This window comes from Pseudopipra pipra, chromosome 12 (genome assembly GCF_036250125.1).
Source record: "Pseudopipra pipra isolate bDixPip1 chromosome 12, bDixPip1.hap1, whole genome shotgun sequence".
NCBI classification, from domain to species: Eukaryota; Metazoa; Chordata; class Aves; order Passeriformes; family Pipridae; genus Pseudopipra; species Pseudopipra pipra.
Genome location: NC_087560.1, coordinates 1,828,482 through 1,846,479, shown reverse-complemented (window position 1 = coordinate 1,846,479; position 17,998 = coordinate 1,828,482). Strand labels below are relative to the sequence as shown.

At 40.5% G+C, this 17,998-nt stretch overlaps 1 protein-coding gene across 2 annotated transcripts in view; it reads left to right on the top strand.

Moving 5' to 3' along the window:
* Positions 1–17,998, top strand: part of RORA (RAR related orphan receptor A) — a 396,584-nt gene that overhangs the window by 14,233 nt on the left and 364,353 nt on the right. The window lies entirely within an intron of this gene.

Genomic DNA, 17,998 nt, shown 5'->3' with positions numbered 1-17,998 from the left:
GTGCACTAAAGATAACTGGAGAAGGAAGAGGACCAGTGGTAAATGGTGAGTGACAAAAGAAATTATAAGGACTAAAGGCTAAACCAAAAAGACCAAAAAGGATATAGAGCGAGGTTCGTTTTCTTGAAAATAACTGAAGCAATTAAACTGCACTGAAATCTGGAAGAAGCACAAGTTCTTAAGCATAAAGTTTACCCAGAAAACAATATTTTAAATCCCCAAATTCACTGCTTTTTGCTGGCATTTGTTCTTACTGCACTCTTGTGGTGCCTGTTTGCTCATATAGTTGTATGTGTTGATAGGAATGTGGTTATAGAACTACCATCTTAATTGAGGCAGACACTGAGAAAAGCACTGCTAATGTAGAGACAACTGGAAAGAATATTTTTAAAAACAATGCAAACATGATCATTTCTTTAAAGTTTGAAGACTACATGGCATTTAAGGCAGGAGTTACACTCATGGCATGAAAAAATACGAGGTTTTTTGTATGAGGTAGAAATCTCATTAAAAAAGTAGTCTGTTATTGTATAAAAGCTATATTTTCTCATTAAAGAGCAAGAGTAACCTGATGGCTTTTTATTCTGATATTTCTTTGCTTTTGTTTTTCTTCTGGGTTTTGTTTGTTTATTTTGGTTTGGTTTTTTTCTCAAAATGATGTTCTTACAGTTAGGCTTGCTTAGGTTTTTTTTCCTCAGTTTGGCTTTTTTTGTGTGTGTGTGTTACTGCCCTATTTCTGTTATGAAAATTGGGCATGGCATTTTAGTACAACTGAACATTCCTATTGGACCTCAAGGTAAGCATTTCCTAAAGTGGAATTTGGACACTCCTTGAAAAATCCATTCTGAAGGAGCTGCTGTAAATAAGTCCTTGTTTGCATCGTTAAAAACCCAAACAGTGAACCATTAAGGACTCTGCAAAGAAAGCTGAATATAAACTGTCAGTGAAATATGTTATTTTTCTGCAAACCAGTTCATCTGCCTCAGTCTGCTCATAGTTAAGTAACAGCCAGCAGTGTGATTTCAGTGCCCTGGGTATGTGCACAGTCATGTCACTGTGGCGTAAGAAACAAGGAAATCTGAAAAAACTCCACCCTTATCTAGGTTTATGTTGATATAAATGGGTGTCAAGAGCATGTCTAAATATTTAAGATGCATTTAAGGAGTCTGATGTTTAAGAAAATCTGAGGAGAGTTTTAAAACCAAAAGGATGACGAAAAATATTAATAAAATTATTGGTGTGGTTCAGGATTTTCTGGGATTGCTTTCTGTAGGCCTGAATTTGGAAGTCTTTGTTCACTGGAATCATGATTGAGAAGAATTTCTTAAAAGTCTAATCAGTAAAAAGTTCCTTTAGGGATTTTCTTGTCTGTATTGTATGAAAATCTCACGGAATTGAATTTTGCAACAGGGAATAGAAGATGAGGCTGTGATAACACAACGGGTAGGACAAATAAAATTCTTGCTATGTGTGCTCCTTAAAGCCCAAAAATGAGTATACTGGGGCTTGATCTAAAGTCAGCTCCTCTGTGAAGAGTCTGGTAAGTTTTACAGGCTGTGAAAGTAGCAATTTAGAAATGTTTTTGCACAGGGAAAAAGAAACATGAATGTCTTAGGGTAAGAATATGAGAAGTTTTGCCTTTTTCTAAAGCTCTTTGAAGAGTGCCTTAGACAGACTGTTGTGATGTTTGCACTCCAGTTCTGGAAACACGGGAAACCTCAGTTCTTGCCATGTGTCTTTTAACTGGATGCACTCAAATAATTCTCTTTGGGATCACAGCGTTACCTCTTTTTAGAGTCAAAAGCATTTGCATCCAAGTTTTTCCACTAAAGAACAGGATGAGCTGTACAAATTATGCAATGTGTAGAAGTTTATCTGTTTGGCTCGTTTATCTCTGATTTTAGAAAGAAAAAGGAATTTAGCTTGCAGTTAAAGATAAATTAGAGGAGAACTGTCATCACCTCTGTTACTGTGCATTGCATTCATTTCCTTAAAACACTCTGGAAGTTCGAGGCTGGTGCATGAAAATCCCCTTTTTTTGCTTTTAAAGAACTCTTCAGTTCTGTAAGCACATAGTGCCTTCGTGGCCATCAATTTAGGAATAACTGAGAGTGTTTCCTTCCTTGAAGGCTTGGTCCCAGTGTCCTTCTGCAGCTGGACTGAGTGCAATCCAGCAGTTCAGGATAGCACCTGAACAGTTCCTACTTTCCTTGCACTCTTAACTGTAGTAAAAGAATTGGGTCTGAATGTAGCAAGAGGTCTGGAAGTATTTCTTCTGCATTCAGTGAGGATTTAAACAAGAAGACCAACAGGACAAGATGAAGTTGGGAGCTGGCAGTCTCTACCTGCCCTGGACAGATCATGCTGGGAGTGGGAGCTGGAAAATGCTGGTTAAGTTCAAGCTACCAACCTAAACAGAGACTTTCCACATGAAAACATGTTAAACTATAAAACCAGCTTTGGAGAGGCAACGGGCTCATATCCAGAACACTCACCTGAAGAATTACCCACTGCACGTGTCAAGCAAGTGTTTCTATAGTAGGATTTATTAATAAAATTGTGAATAACTTGAAGACAAACCACACATTCTCGGTTTTAGCACTGCTACACAAAGCTACGGAGTCAGGTGTCTTCAGAGCCCTTCGAGTTCTGTGGTGGAACACAGAATTATTCTGGTCAACCTGCTAAACCCAGCTGTGGGATACAAGCTCAGAAGATGCCAGTGTAAAAGTGTAAAATGGCCAGCTCTTCAGTGCCAATGGCCTCCCACAGGGACAGTCTTCATGTCGAATTTCCAGAAACAAAAGCAAGAGGAGGGGTGAGACATAAGCTCTGTGGCACACTGGCAAAGAGGGACAGCTTCTGAAATGAGCTTTCAATCTTTGGTGGAATTTCTGTTTTCAAGAGGCTGAAGCTCACTGTTTAGTATTGGTTTTCTAATGTTATTTCACCACTGAAAACGTGATAGTGATCTTGAACTAAACATGACTTTACAAATCTTAATGAACAGAAGAACTGTGAAAAAACTCACATTTTATGTTTTTGGAATAAACAGACATATTTAGCTGTTTCTACAGACGTGATAAACTGTATTTTTGCACTTTTATTGATTTTCAAGTATATCAATATGCCTAGTTTCTAATTTAAGTCTTTTAATTCTGTATTTGTTCAGAAAAAATGAAAAGATCCGCAGTCTGTGTCTCCCACTCTGTTTCTCTTGTACCTTCCCCAGTTTTGTTTTGTGTGTTTTGGTTTTTTTTCCCTCAGACTTACAGTACTTGTAAAAATGTGTAGCAGCTGAGCTTTTTCATCAAGCATCTGTTGGGGCCAGAACTCAATCAAATGAGAAACATGAATGGCCAAAGCAGATGCACCAAATTCTTAATAAACTTCTTTTCCTCCAGGCCTGAAAACTCTGCTGACATTTGCCTAAATACAGCTAAGACCCAGGCAACCTCCTTATTTTGACAAGAAACTTAAAACAAGTTTTAATTAAAGAACTATTTGGTTTTTTCAGAGTGCCTGTGATATTAATACTGTTTGTCTGACATTTCAAATACTTTCCTCACTGTAATTTTCTCAGCTGAAAGAGGTTGAAAGCAGCCAAGAGCATAAATTACATCTTGTTTTATACTATAAACTTCGAGGTGGGGAAGTTTTCCTAATGTAGCTTTTAAAACTTCTTTTGTACGTCAAAAAGTCGCATCGATACATATTTTGAATCAGAAATGAAATAATGCTGAACATTAAACTTTTCAGCACAATAGTTTCCATTATAAATGGGTGTGTTTAGCAATCTCAAGATTTTTCTGCAAATATTGGAGAGTAATGAGTTGAAGCTGCCCCATTTCATTTCAAAGCAGAGTTAAGCAGTAAAACCAATCAAGGGCACATCCATTAGATTTGAGCAGAATTCCCTCTGCTTACTATGAGCCTCCTGGGATGGACTGAACTGGGGCCAAATCAGCACTGGTAGGAGGGTAATGCTGGGGGGTTAATTTGAGCTAAAGCTGGGGGGTTTCTCTGCTCTGTAGAGCTGCCCCTGAAGGTTCCTGGCTGGGATCAGAACACCCTGGGGGTGTCCCTGTTCCTCAGCACCTCTGCTCCCCTGTGTTTGCTGCAGCTGGGCTGGTGAAATCCTGTGAGAAAGTATCTCCCCCCGAATTTTAACTTCAACAGAAGCTGGGAATATGGAAGAATGTGGAGACCACTGTCTGTCCCAGAGCAGTGAGTTGTTCATTTGTTTATGAAGAGGCACTGCCTTCCTACTCACTGCTTATTAAGGGTTCTGCAAGAGCTGGGAGATCCTGTCACAGTGATCATCTTACAGCTGTTTTCAAACACAGAAACAAAACCTGAGGTTCCTGTCAGGTCCTGAACGTTCCCCCAGCTGGGTACACGTGAGGTCAGGTGTGATGGTGCCAATCAGCAAACTGGTGTCTGTGGCAGCAGTGACTGTCCTGAGCCACTGCAGGGGTGGGGGCTGCAGCCTTACGGTGCTGCAGGATGGATTCTTTGGTGTTGGGGGGCAGGGAAGGAAAACCTGTGCTTGTTCTGGATGCCTTCCCCCAGAGGAGCAGGTATTGGTGACAGTGGTGTTGGCACCTTAGTTCCTGTCACTTCAGTAAATCCTCTGATTAACTGAGTCCGTTCACTGCCTTTATTGAAGGAGACAATTTGGTAGGTGTGTGTCTTTAGGAGCAGGATGGAAGTGCCAGGTCACACCATTCTCTTTCCCACTTGTCCCTGGGAAAGCAGAGAGAGCTTCAGCCACAGAAATTGGAAGTGCTCCCCTGTGTAAAAGGTGTGGACCTTGGGTGGAGGAGGAATTAGAAGTGTCCTAACATTTTTGTGAGAGCTGTAACTGATGAGCTGTTAGAGGAAAGAGGAGTTTTTCCTTCAGCTTTTGATAAAAGGCAGGTGTGCCCTCTGGTTTATTGTAGAAAGAGCCTTTGTACTGGGAGCTAAGAGAGGGGCAGTGGGGATTGTTCCCTTGGTGTCTGCAGCCTTCAGACATCTCTGTCCCTGTAACCCTCCCTCTGCATTGTGGAGGAGCCCTGGGCACAGAGCTGGGCACTGGGGATTGTTCCAGGCCCTGTTTGACTGAGCTGGATGTTGTGAAGCTCAGTGTCACCGTGCAGGGATCTTTCTGTGAATTCTGCTCCAGCTGCTCAGGAGGGCTTTTGAAAATACTGAATTTTTTTTCTAAGCCTGATTTTCAAAGGTGATACAGGAGCCTCTACTGAAAAGGAACTGGAACTTCATGATCTACAGAAAATCATCACCATCCAAAAATGATTCTCAGGTTTTGCTCCAGTGTAACCATTCTAGTATTATTATGTGATATTCTACCTTGATATGACCTCTGCAAGTAGTCTTTATTCTCATCTTCCCATTTCATACATTGCACCAGTGCCTTGAGAAAAACCCAGACCAATCAGTAGAAAAACCTGCGTTCTGAATAAGGAAAAATAATTGAAGTTTGTCAGAAAACCAGTGCTCTGAAAATTCCCTTGAAAAACAAGCGTTTCAGGACAACTCCTTTTTTAATAGACATGGATAAACCCATGTGGTATTTGCGAAAGTGTGGAGCTCTCCCTGACTGAAAACCTGACTGTGTATCAAACCTCATTTGTATCTCTAGATGCACAATGTAGCCCAGTTGATAGAAGGTCACTGACTACAGTATATTTTCTCCTCAAACATTTTAGCAGAGCTAAAGAGACGGATGGAAATTAAGTGTTTCCAGCTACTTTTATCTATGAGAAGGGATAAAAGTGAAAACTGAAAGAAGCAGTAAAATGAGTGGTTTATGATGATTACCAGAATCCAGAAAGTGGCATTTAGTTTTTTATCTATTTTTCAGTAAATCCCTTTCTCCCTTTATGACGACTAAAACCTCCCTCCCTAAGGTTCCAGTACAGAATGCAGTTCCATCTGCCTCTTCTGGTTCTTTAATGGTGCGTAGAAACTTGAAACAGGAGATGATTTTTCCATTCTGGGAGTGCTCAACAGAGTAGCACATGGCTGTTGTTCTAGCTTTTGTTTGTTTACTTTATCACATAATTTGAAAGACCCCACCAGAAAAGATTAAAAGCTTCTGAAACACTTCCACGCAGAAGTAACTCGAGAAAGCTGCATTTTTTGCTTGTGCAGCATAATTAAACTCACTGATGAGTTAAAACATGAACATAGCAACAAATAACATAGAAGACTTTATACTCAGTATTGAAGCATCCATCAACCTGTGCACCAAGAGCCCTGTGCTTTGGTAGAACCTCTTGAAGTCCAAGAGTGATTCAAAGTTACCCTTCAAAGTCTGCAGCTGGAGCATCCCTCTAAGTGTGTAAGAGCTGCTTCTGAGGTGCAGGAGGTGGCTGTAGCACACCAGGGGGGGAATATCCCAGCTCAGCAATTTTGCATTTCAGAATCAGAGAACGTGACAAAGAGCAGCTCAGACACAACCCAACCTCTTAGTACAAGTCCCCACTGCAGCTTGAACTGGCAAGCTGTAGTTTCTGAACATCTTTGGCTTGATAAATTCACAAACAGCACAAAAGTTATTCCAGCTGGGCTGTTCTGAAGGTCTGAAAGCCCCTCCTCAGCCTAATGCGAAAGACACTGCTCTGTGGGCCTGACAACAGCCAGCCTCTGATAAGGTCCTGCTGTTGGTCACAGCTTGTCAGGCAGCCTAAACCTGCTGCTTTGACTTGCCTGTATCCAGGCTGAGCCTGTGTTTGCACAGGTGAAAAGCCTGGTGTTTGAGGAGTCTCCTTAAGGAGAACCCAGCTCTAGTTTTCCTACTCCTTTAGTCCACTTTCACATGATCTCAGGTGTACCAAGTTTGGGGAACATTCGGGGCATAATGCAAGTCTCAGTTTTTAATTTCCATGTTTGAAAACTACTGTAAGATTTCAATGAGTGGAAAAGCTACCAGGACAATTTAATGTGCTCACTCCTGGATTTGTATTATGTCACATCTGACTACTGTGTTTTCTGGGCATGAATTTTGCTGTTTGTACATGAGTATCAGGATCCTTCCTATCCCATGGGTATCTCTGAGCATTTTGGCTGACCAGGCAGATCACTGTCTACAACAGGAGTTTGCAAAGTATGGTCACAGAATGACATTCTTTGGGATTGCCTCTCTCAGGAGCAAGTGCCCTCCATTCGTTTTGCCAAATGAATTGCAGGGGACAAATTCATTTGGGCTGTACTCAATAGACCACCCAACCATCAAGGCTGTATTGGATAGAAGCTCTGTCCCAGTGACCCAGGGACTGGAGCAGTCAGGTGCTCTGAGCATGTAGGTTCAAGGCTTGCATGCCCCTGATTCCAGAAGAATCCTCGTGCCACTAATCTGCAAGGCAAAATGAAGATGGGGGGAAAAAAATCTGTTCCAAGGGAATGCTGATGCTGGGAACACAGGAACACTTGCTCTCTGAGGGTGCAGGGGGAGGAACAGGGCAACATCTGACACATGGCTTTGGGGTGGTGTGTTCCCAGCTCGTCGGTGATTGGGCTTTCTCAGAAAAAACTGGGGGAGTCCTGCCTGCAGCACAGGGCTGGAACTGCCTCTCCTGAGAGAGCCTGGGGGTGATGGGGGAGCACTGATCCTCTTCTTCCTATGGGAGCTTTAGAGATGTGCACAGGCTCATCCAGAAATCGCCCTTTCTGGAGTTAGAATAGGAAGGGAGGTGATGCAGAGCTTGCAAATTTTTCATATAATCTTTTTTAGGAGTCTAGAAGTGTGGCTCCTGGTCCAGGATTAGAACAACAGTGAGAAACACTCTGGTAAATGACCATTCACAGATAAGCATTTCCATCTGTGAATGAAGCCAGTAGTACTGTGGGGCCATGTAGTATTCAACAATTCTTGGGGGTAACTGCAGGAATTTACTGATTTGCTTCATCTTCCCAGAGCATGGAGAACACTGTGCTGGGAGTGGGTTTCACAGCACTTTCTCAACTGCACTGCAAAATGGGATCTTTTCTTCTCTTTGGAGAGCCAATTGCTTTAAATATTTTCTCAAGCATTCAGAGACTTTGCATTTCAGAATGTTCATCCATTGCTGCTGGTCTGGTTAGACACAGCACTACGAACACAACACTCCTGGTCCTGCTTGGCTGAGCTGCCAGAGCAGCGTAGGAACTGCTTGCACTGGGAACCTGCTGGGATAAAGAAAGTAGCAGTGACCAAACTCTGAGTATCACACATTCTGCAGAGGCAATGGCACTAAAATTGAAAGCATTAAGCACAATCTTGCTTAAATATAAAATAGCTGCACACTAACCCCTTCTGCTTTCTGGGAAGAATAATAACACTGCTCTAATTCAGAATTAAATTAAAATCAAACAAAACAATTTCTCTGTAACCAAAAGCAAGTCTGTGGCTGGGATGAGTCAGGACTAAAGTTTTGAAATTATGAAGAGGGTTTTATGCAGGAGGCTCTTTCCCTGTTACCAGGGAGGGCTCATAGGCAACAGATTTAATAGGACAGGCAGACAACTTGTTGCTGACTAAGACACCAACATCTGACACTGATTCTGCATCCTGGAGGGCTTGCATGCTGTTTGGATGTGTGAGACCACCAGTGGCATGCTTAAAACTCTTTTCCTAAAAAGAATAGTTTTCCACAGCTTTTTACAAATTTGGGGTAAACTGCTTGCTTATTTGGGTAATTCATTCATTTTGTTCTTTCTGCTTTCTTATAGGAAAAGTTCTGTCAGCTACACTTTTAGTTCCCTCCAAGAGCAGGGAAACCCTGGGTCAGATTCATCAGAAGGGATAAAAGATAGTTTTCAGGTATTGCATACTAATGAATAACTGGCTCTTATTATTTATCTACACCAGAAATCTAATGAATACCTTGAAAGCTATTTATTGAATTCCTGTGCTTGTGGACAACAGTGCTTCCCAAAGTGCAGATCACTGAATACCACAGACAGGTTTCTGTGTGTATTCACTTAAATTTAAACCATGCACGTCCTCATTTATTCCTCTATTGGCCTTAATGGCTTTCTGCCACCATTTAAGAACTTTAGAAGGTGGGCACAGTGTGAGTTCAAGACAGTCACAAACCAAGGAGCATCTGGGTAAGAGCTATATGGATTTGTAGTGTCAGATATGGGAAGGAATCAGGATTCTGAAAAGGCTGATGGTTAAATGGCTCCTGACGTGACACTGAAACAGCTGCTGGGCTTTGACAGCTCCCAGGTGGTTCCCAAAATTCTCCAGCTGTAGGTGAAGTCCTACTCTTTGAAACCCTGAGCACGGAGGTTTGAACAGCTGGAGTTACCCCTGTTGTGAGTTTCTGGCTCAGGTGACTGGGCAGCTCTTCTAAACTGGGATGTTGGTTTGTAAGAGCAGGAACAGAGCAAAGCCAAAGGGACAGAGGAGGGGAGAAAAGGTGGTGAGTGCTCTGGGGGGGCTGTGATGAACAGGTCTCTCATCCCTGGGGCTGCTTTTCCCTGCTCTACCTTCCTCAGAAGCTCAGGCAGGTTGCTGCCTCTGTACAAGAACAAGGGATATTGTTTAACTATCTGTGGTCCTTTTGATGTCTTGCTTCCCAGTACTGGCAAAACAAGAAGTGTAGCTTGGCTTGAGCTTCCTTGTAGCTAATTCTGAAAGCAGGAAATCAATCCATACATGTTTCCAGCACGGAGCTGTTTCCTCTGTGTTGCTGAAAGTCCAGAAACTAAACCCCAAGTTCCCTGCAGTGAGCAGTGTGACTGCCCAGTGTACAGACACATATGGACATGCACATATAGGACATTTCAATTTTTAGGGATAGCACACCCATCAGACAGAGGACTGTTGTTGTCAAGACTTCTAACTCTCCTCTTCATGATCCTGTAGATGCTGTCAGGGGAACACAATTGATATCACGTGACCAGTCAAAAAAGACAGCTTAGTTTTCCAGCAGTAAAATAGTTTATTGCAACTCTCTGACTACCTTGGTACCACTATGTTTCTTAAGCTTGACCCAAAACTTCAAAAAGAGGAGGTATTTGAAAACAAAAAAAGTGACACACCTTAAATTTTAATCCTTTTTTTTTTCTTCTCAGAAGGAAGCTTTGCTAATTTAAAAACATTGTGGTTTAACAGTCTGTTTTCAAATCCAGAGTGTTAAAGACCATATTCCTGGTATTTATGAGGTCCTAGTTCAGCAAAGCATTTAGGTATGTGTCATGTAAAGTGTTTTATAAGTTTTACTCTTCATTAGTTATATGCTTTCCTAAGCCTTACTTCTCAAAACCCCCCAATCTTTTCATAATATAAATATGTATAAGTCCACTGACACTAATTTTTTGCTTCCTGTATGTTTTGCTTGCCCCTAAAGTCTGAGGTGCACATTCCAGTAATTGTGTGTAGCCAAAAGGGGCACACAGCTGTAATTACCTGATACAGAAAATCTTGAGCAAATGTGTGGTTGTCCTGTGTCTGTGCATGCAGTCCAGAGGGTACACAAATTTGCTTATAAAAAAGGGTTTAGAAGCATATGCAAGCATGGTCATTTAAACAAGTATCCAATCTTTGAGTACTAAAAACAATTATGGGCTTTTAAAAAATATTGCTGGAAAAATTTTATGCTCAGTTTCAGAACTATCCACACACCCCCCATTCCCTTTTCTCCCAGGGGAAAGTATTTGGAGAGTTGGACTCTTAAAAATCCCACATCCACAAACTGAAGTTCTGCAGAAAAATCTACTGTGGTAATCAGTATGTTCATCTGGGGAAAAAACAGAGCTGAGCTATTTATTTATCTTTAATTATAAGTGGTTAAACAAGGAGAATAGACTTACAGTTCCTACTGAACTTAAAAAGACTCTGATTCGTGCCAGCTAAAAATTAATTAGTAAGGAATTTTTAATTTCAGCATCCTAGGCCAAGAATCTATTCCTTGATAAAGATGTCCCCGTGGAATAGAGTTATGAGATCAGATTGGAAGGAACATAAACTTTATATCCCATGAAGCCTCTCCTCTGAGCACTGCTGCAGAGGGCATGGCTAATTCCTTCATTTTTTTGGTGTTGGGACGTAAGCTCCGAGCTGACCAGACGGGGGCCCAGCGTGCCAGGGCAAGGAACACGAGAGCCCGGGACGGAACGGCGAGAATTCCAGGTGGAAAAGCACTCAGGGGCTTTGGAATCTGAAGGAAGAAACTGCCCTCCTGGATTTGGGGACCCGAAATGAGAGAACAGCTGAAACCATTCACTCTGGGGAGCTGCTCTGTTCTGCTGCTCGCCTCGTGTCTGCTCGAAGCAGAGGGGCAAAAAGCACTTGTGATAAAAGCCAAATTGTTTCTTATTCATTAAACCTCTTCCTCCTAGTTTCGTGAAATCTTGGCATTTTTTGAGGTGTGAGAAAGTGGGGAAAACTTGAAATTTGCAGTAGAAAACTGGTGATCACTGGATAAATAATATTTCGTATTTTTTTCCTTTTTGTGAGGAATATCCATCGTTTAGCTCTCAAAATCTCAACTCACTGATTTCAAAAATTTTCTCCCCAAACAAATTCTGCAACATTAGGGGTAAAAAGAGAATGCACAGCTCGTGTCTGTTAGGAGTGCAGTTTTACATTCAGACAATCAAAAAATCTAAAGTAGAGCTGCTATGTTGTTTCTGCATGTTTGTATTGATTTATGAAAAGCCACAAACATCAGTAATGAACTTTAAAGTGAACCACTTGTTGTTGCTTTGAAAATTGTTCTCTGATCTCTCTGTTCCTTCTGGTAATTAAACATCACAATAAAGATCTTGTAAAGCTATAAGTCTCCGTGGAGGGGAGGCACAGCAGAAGTTTTCATTGGTGCATGTACCAGGAAAATATCAGTGTGTTATAAAGGTTACAGATAGATAATTCAAAAAAGAGATAAACTGTATTAGTCTAAAGCTAGTGCTATAAGTATTAAATTATTTTCTTGCCTCTTTGAGTTGGAAGCAAATGATTGCAATCATACTAAGGTGAGAAAAAGCAGAGTTGCCAGTGAAATCTGTGTTGATTATTGTGAGTGACCAGTAGTGGGTCTGCAGAGATGGAACACGGTGGAAACTGCAAAAAGAACCTGGGAAAAGTCCTGCAGACACTTCATTAATATGTCCATAGGGCAACACATTCAGGAAGGATGGGGAAAAAAATACATTCTGTTTTCTGTAAGTGATTTTCCCGTGAGTTATTCACCACCCAGGATTTTACCTTCATAGATTTTTATTTTTTTTAAAATCTTTGGTAGTTTTGCCTTGTGAAAGAATCCTACCCGTTATGGAAGGTTGTAAAGATAGAAAGAAATGCACCATAACATTTGCTACACGTGACAGCCTGAAATGGGTGAGTACTCCAAGAATCTGTGGACTATAACAGGTTTTACTTTGGCTTTAAACTTCAAAATAACTGTGTGGGTTATCATGAAGTCTCCCAGTCACAAGATTCAAACCTCAACTACTAAAACAAACTTTGTGTAGGAAAGAGCTTTCTATTTTTACATGAAACCTGCAAGGCAACTATTTTTCTAAATGTGAGCATATAGTGTGTGTAAATACGTTTGTGGGACATTTTATATGGCCTGTTTTTGTTTTTAACTAATGGCTTTCTTCTAAAGAGAAGTGAAGAGTCTTTCAAGAAGAAAAGGAGGAGAAATGCCTTCCTGATCTGTTAGGACTGCATTCATAGGCTTGGAAGGGGCCAGAAATACAGGGCTGGGATCTTGCATTGCCAGGTTTACTTTAGCTAAAATTTGGGTTTTTTCTGTGTTCTTCGAATAAGAAGGAAAAAACCTGATGTTTTGATATATAATTTGCTTAATCCAAGATGTAAATAAAAACCATTGTTAAAAGAGTTGAAGACAGTAGCTCTTTGGCTAATAACCCTGTCCAATTTATTTAGATTAAAGATAGTTGCAAATAAATTATCAAGAAATCCACGCTTGAAATAATTTTTGTTTCAAATAAATATGTTTTGTAATTTTTTCCCCTCGACTTTCCAAAGAGGGAGGGAGTGTGCCAATGTGTGTTGATATGGAAGTGGATATTCAACTGAAAGAGAAGAAACTGGAAAACATGCAAAACCCTGAAGTTCCTTTTTAAACATGTTTCAGGAGTTTGTTTTTGGTTTTGTTGTTCTGTTTTTGTTTGTTTTGTTTTTTAAGGAAAACATTGTTTTACTTTGAAGCACATCCCAACTTCTTTTTTTAGAAAGTTAAAAAATCAAGGCACAAAACACATCTTTTAATTTCAGGTCTAATTAAATATTTTGTTTGATTATAAGAGACTTTTTTTTCATCGCATAAAAAAAAAAAGCTGAAAAAATTTCAAGGCTTCTTTTGGATTTTTGGTGCTTTATAGAATACTACGACAGCTCTAACAACAGCCAAATTTGTTTTTACACTATTAGAAATGTCAGTTGTGAAGGCTAAATAGTTCTGCCCTCCTCCCTCTCATCTCCAAACACAGAGAAAAACTGATCTTTACTGTCTTACCAAAACTTTGTTCCATTAACACACCGGAATATGTTCACTGTGAAACCCCTCTTCCAAGGATTCTTTATTCAGCATAATATTTGAAGCTTCATAATAATCTTTCCAGTCTCTATAGAATATATAAAATTTTGGACTTACTATTCTAAAAGGCACAGGCTGTTCTCTGGTGGAGTGTTAAGCTCTGGAAGGGTTAAAGCAGGCAGCAGAATATATGTTTTCTGTAATGCTGGGCACACCAGTTGACCTTTGCATGCAGTAGATAGATTTCCATCTTTCCTTGAAATAAGAATATTTTACTAGATACAGTGTTTATATAAATCAAATGAGGCCCCAAATTATGTAAAACCTGACTAATTATCTTAAATAAAATGACAACTTTCACTCATGCATTTCTGGAGTAATTCAGTTTTAATGCTCATCTAAGCTGGAATGTCTCTGCTGTGTATTTGGGCTGCTTGATTACACTGATGGTGACTGTAATTTTTCGGTAGGCACTCAGTAAAGGTAATTTTTGTGTCTCTAAGCCAGCCAGAAGATCAGGTTCTGGGCCCTGGAGAGCAGGAAGGTGTGCAGGCAGGGCTCACTGGGAATCCTGGGAGAGCTTTCACCACCTGTTTGGGATGTTCTCTTGGATGGCTGGGATGGGAAGGAGTGGGAAGAGGCAGACAGCTCCTGCCATAACATCCCCACCTTTCTGCAGGTGCTGTGCTGGAGAGGGCTGTGAGCTGGTGGAGGTGAAGCCCTGAGCACCATTCCTGTGGAAAGGAGAGCTCTGAGGGCTCTGTGAGGAGCATCCCCACACTGATGCTGCTCACAGACCTCAGACACACAGGTGTTCTTTTGTCATCATTCTTTCAGATACTTAGGGAAACTTAATCACAAAGAATATTACTTGGCCATGTTTTAGATTTGTGCAAATATGCAAATTTGTGTTTTGACTTGACCGTGCTCTCCCGTGATGTGTTAGACACTTTCTAGAAAGTATCTTATTAATTACATGCTAATGCACTGTAACACAAGGTCACTTGTAGCTTTCCTACTCAGGATGATTTATAACTAAGAACTTTTAGTCTGATAAGTTTTTGCTTGGCTAGTGCAAAATTCCGTAATGATTTTGTGTGAAAGGGAGCTTTCCAAATGCATTTGAACGCTCAGATGTTTCAGGATCTTGCCAGTGAGCCAAATAACTTGGGATGGTTCTTTCAGGTAAGGTATGTTGAGAGGGGTTACTGGTGGAATACACTGGGAGGATGTCAGAGATGTATGAAGGCATGTACACAATGATCATACAGACAATAGTAATGGGGGTTCTTATCAAGGATAAGGTATTTTTTTTCTCCTTGCTTTAACCTGCTTTTAACCTACTACTACTTTTAGAGAGACACATCTTTTGGCACAAGTTGCTAGCTGGTATTATGGACAAACTCTATAATAAATGTAGTATTTGAAGAAACAGCTATTGGGTAAAAAGCACAGTGAAAAAGATGATACTGAAGCAAGAGTTAATTAGAAAACAACCACCCCCACTTTGGACTGCAAGTGATACAAGATTTCAGAGATGGCGTCTCATTTGCTGATCTTCACTAAAAAAAGCTTCCATTTTCTTGAGATGAAAAATGTATCTTTAGATCAGATTTTTCTCTTCCCTGTTTCCCTTCGATTCTCCAGGGAACATGGGCAGGCTGAGTTGCTCCTCTAATTCAATTAGCTTACCTTTGTGGGAGGAAGAGGTTGTCTGCAAGTGTATGAAATGTGAGAGAGGTCTTCATCTGGCTACAGGAAAATATTCAGTCATTTTTTTAACCATCTTCAAGAAAACAGCAGTAAAAACAGCTTGCTGAAAAAGGTAGATATCTCTGGGCCTTTTGCCTTAATTCATTCACAAAAAGTATTGAATTCTTAAGAACTGGCCTTGCTATTGATGCTTACTCTGTATATCAGGGGATGCTGATTATGGACACAGAGCTGTACAGATAAGCACAAAGGATTCATTACCTCGTATGTTGGGTGCTTCTCCAGTTTCTTTCAGAAACAGAAAATCCAGTAAGGAATGAATCCAAATGGCAGGAGAGGGAAGTGGAAATAGAGGCTTAACCAACAATGAAAAGCAGCTCATAGTTTACACGATGACTTTGCAGCAGGAAGAAGGAGATTCCGCTGAATCTGTGCTGTGCTAGTTAACAATTGCTCCTCAGTCTTTAAAACAAACAAAATTATATCTGTGAGTGTAAATTCCAGATGAACTGTTTGATGAGCTTTCCACTTTGCTTAGAGATAAAGGTTGTGGGAAAGGGTCCACTGAAACCGCACCCAGGCACAGTCACAGTGCCTCCAGCACAGTTGTCTTATTTCTCTCCTATTATTATTTTTTTTAATTTTGTTTTCATCCAGGATACAAGAGAATGCTGTTCAAGTAGTGTTTAATTTAATTACTGCCAAATATTCAGGTTTCATACATGTAGTTTACTAGTCTGCCTGTTTTTGCTGAAGCTTAATGGGGTGCATAATTTTGAGAAAGTTGCTTTCAGGTATTATAGGCTGCATGTGTTTCCAGTGGAAGCAGTTTCTTGTCCTACTGTGAAATTTAATTAACTAAAGCTTTGTAAACCATTAAAAGATATGCCACAGAATATCATTCCAAATAACAGACGCAAATATTTTAAATCCTCCTTTGAAGATTGGTCTATAAGCATGATGGCATCAGACTTGTACTGAAGACTAGGAGGTGTCCTACACCTTGCTTCACTCTGAAACTTGCTCTTCTGAATGTCCTCAACCCATGAACTTTTTGCTTCCTTTTTTCCTGCAAAGACATCAAACCCACAGGGAGGGGAATGTGCCCAACGGAGGCAAATGTGCCTTAGCCCTGGCAACTTGTTGTGCAGGAGGAACAGCTGTAACTCTGTGACATTATTCAGGCATTGCCCTCATGGTTATTCATCTCTGCACAGTATATTGTCTGCAACTGCTAGACTGGAGCTGACAAAGCTTCCTAGGAAGGTTTGACAGTCCCCTTGGTGTGTGTGTGGTGTGGCCAGAGGTAGCCCAGAGCCCAGACTGTGGGCTGTTATACAAGAGTCTGGACAATGCCCTTGGTCATATGATTTAGCTGTAGACTGTCATCAAGGAGCAGGGAGTTGGACTCAATGCTCCTTATGGGTCCCTTCCAACTTGAGATATTTGATGGTTCTATGTAACTGCTGTGTTAGGAATGTACTTGGTATTCTTTCTGAAGGGAAATATTTCAACAGCTGTATTAGTTATGTATGTGGAAGACCCTTATCGACTACCTTAGGTTCAAAACAGACTTGCATATTAATGGGCAGTGAACACCACACAAAATGGTGTTGTACTGTTCTCATGTGAATTATGATTTTCTTGCATGTGTGTACCTGGAAAGAGTCTCTTCCTGTGTGTTTGGTTGTGTGCATTGTAGCTCTCCTGCCAATTCTTCTGTTGCTGTGTCAGTGCTCTGAAAAAGTGTCCATGTGATCCTTATATCTTGTCTACTTCAGAATCACATAACATTTGTGTGAATTTTTTAAATTAAATTTCTAAAAATTATTAGTCACCGTATCTACATGAAATCAATAAAATCAGTAAGAGATGTTTGGTGATACTTGTCCCCTTTTGTTCCATTACTGTTACTTCTGGTAGGATCTGCTGCAGGTAACATCTGCAGCAGTTTCTAAAGCCCTTTTAAACCTAACTAAACATTTTTCCTCAAGTTTCTCAGCATACCTGTCTTTGCTGCTAATGCCATCTCACTTGTTGAAACAAGCTTAGTGATCAAAGTTAATGAACCATTTTAGTATGGGTTGGAAGCTAGAAATAGAAGACTGAAGGACGAGTAAGACCTTTTCTATGCTCAGGAAATGTCTTCACAGAACAGGTTCATGGAGAGGGAGGTTTTGACAAAAGTTGTGATGGTTTTCATCCATTAGATAAAGCTCACGTGAACTGTCACCCTATTTTCTTTGCTCATGGTGCTTTCAATTTTCAGGCACCCTCTCTTTTTACAAGAGCAAAGCTGTTTTGTCTTTTTGCTTGAGTAGGTTCTACAAAACCTCTTAGATTGTTGCCTCTACAAACATGCTACAGATCTGTTGTGCTTTAGCTGGTTCTAATTGCTAGTGACTTACGAGACGTTGTTAAACAACATAAAATTAATTTTTCTTCTCCATTGATTCAGATGTTCTAGGCACTTGGGTTTACTCCAGTGATTTCCCCTCCCTCTCAATTTCTTTTAAAAACCAAAGCTCTACTGTATGTTGTCCTGTTGTAACCTTCTCCTTTCTCTTCTAAGTAATTTGAAACATTATTTGGTTTTAGAAAATGGGAAAAAAGATGCACAAGATGATAATTGCATAGCTAAGACAGGTGTAGTGAATATCAGCGGCCTTTAACAGGTAAAAGGAGAAGAGAAAAAACCACACTACACTGGGATAATTTGAAGTATGTGCACTACTAAAACCAGTCCTGCAAAACACTCACGTGAATAATCCTTACTGTGGCAAGTA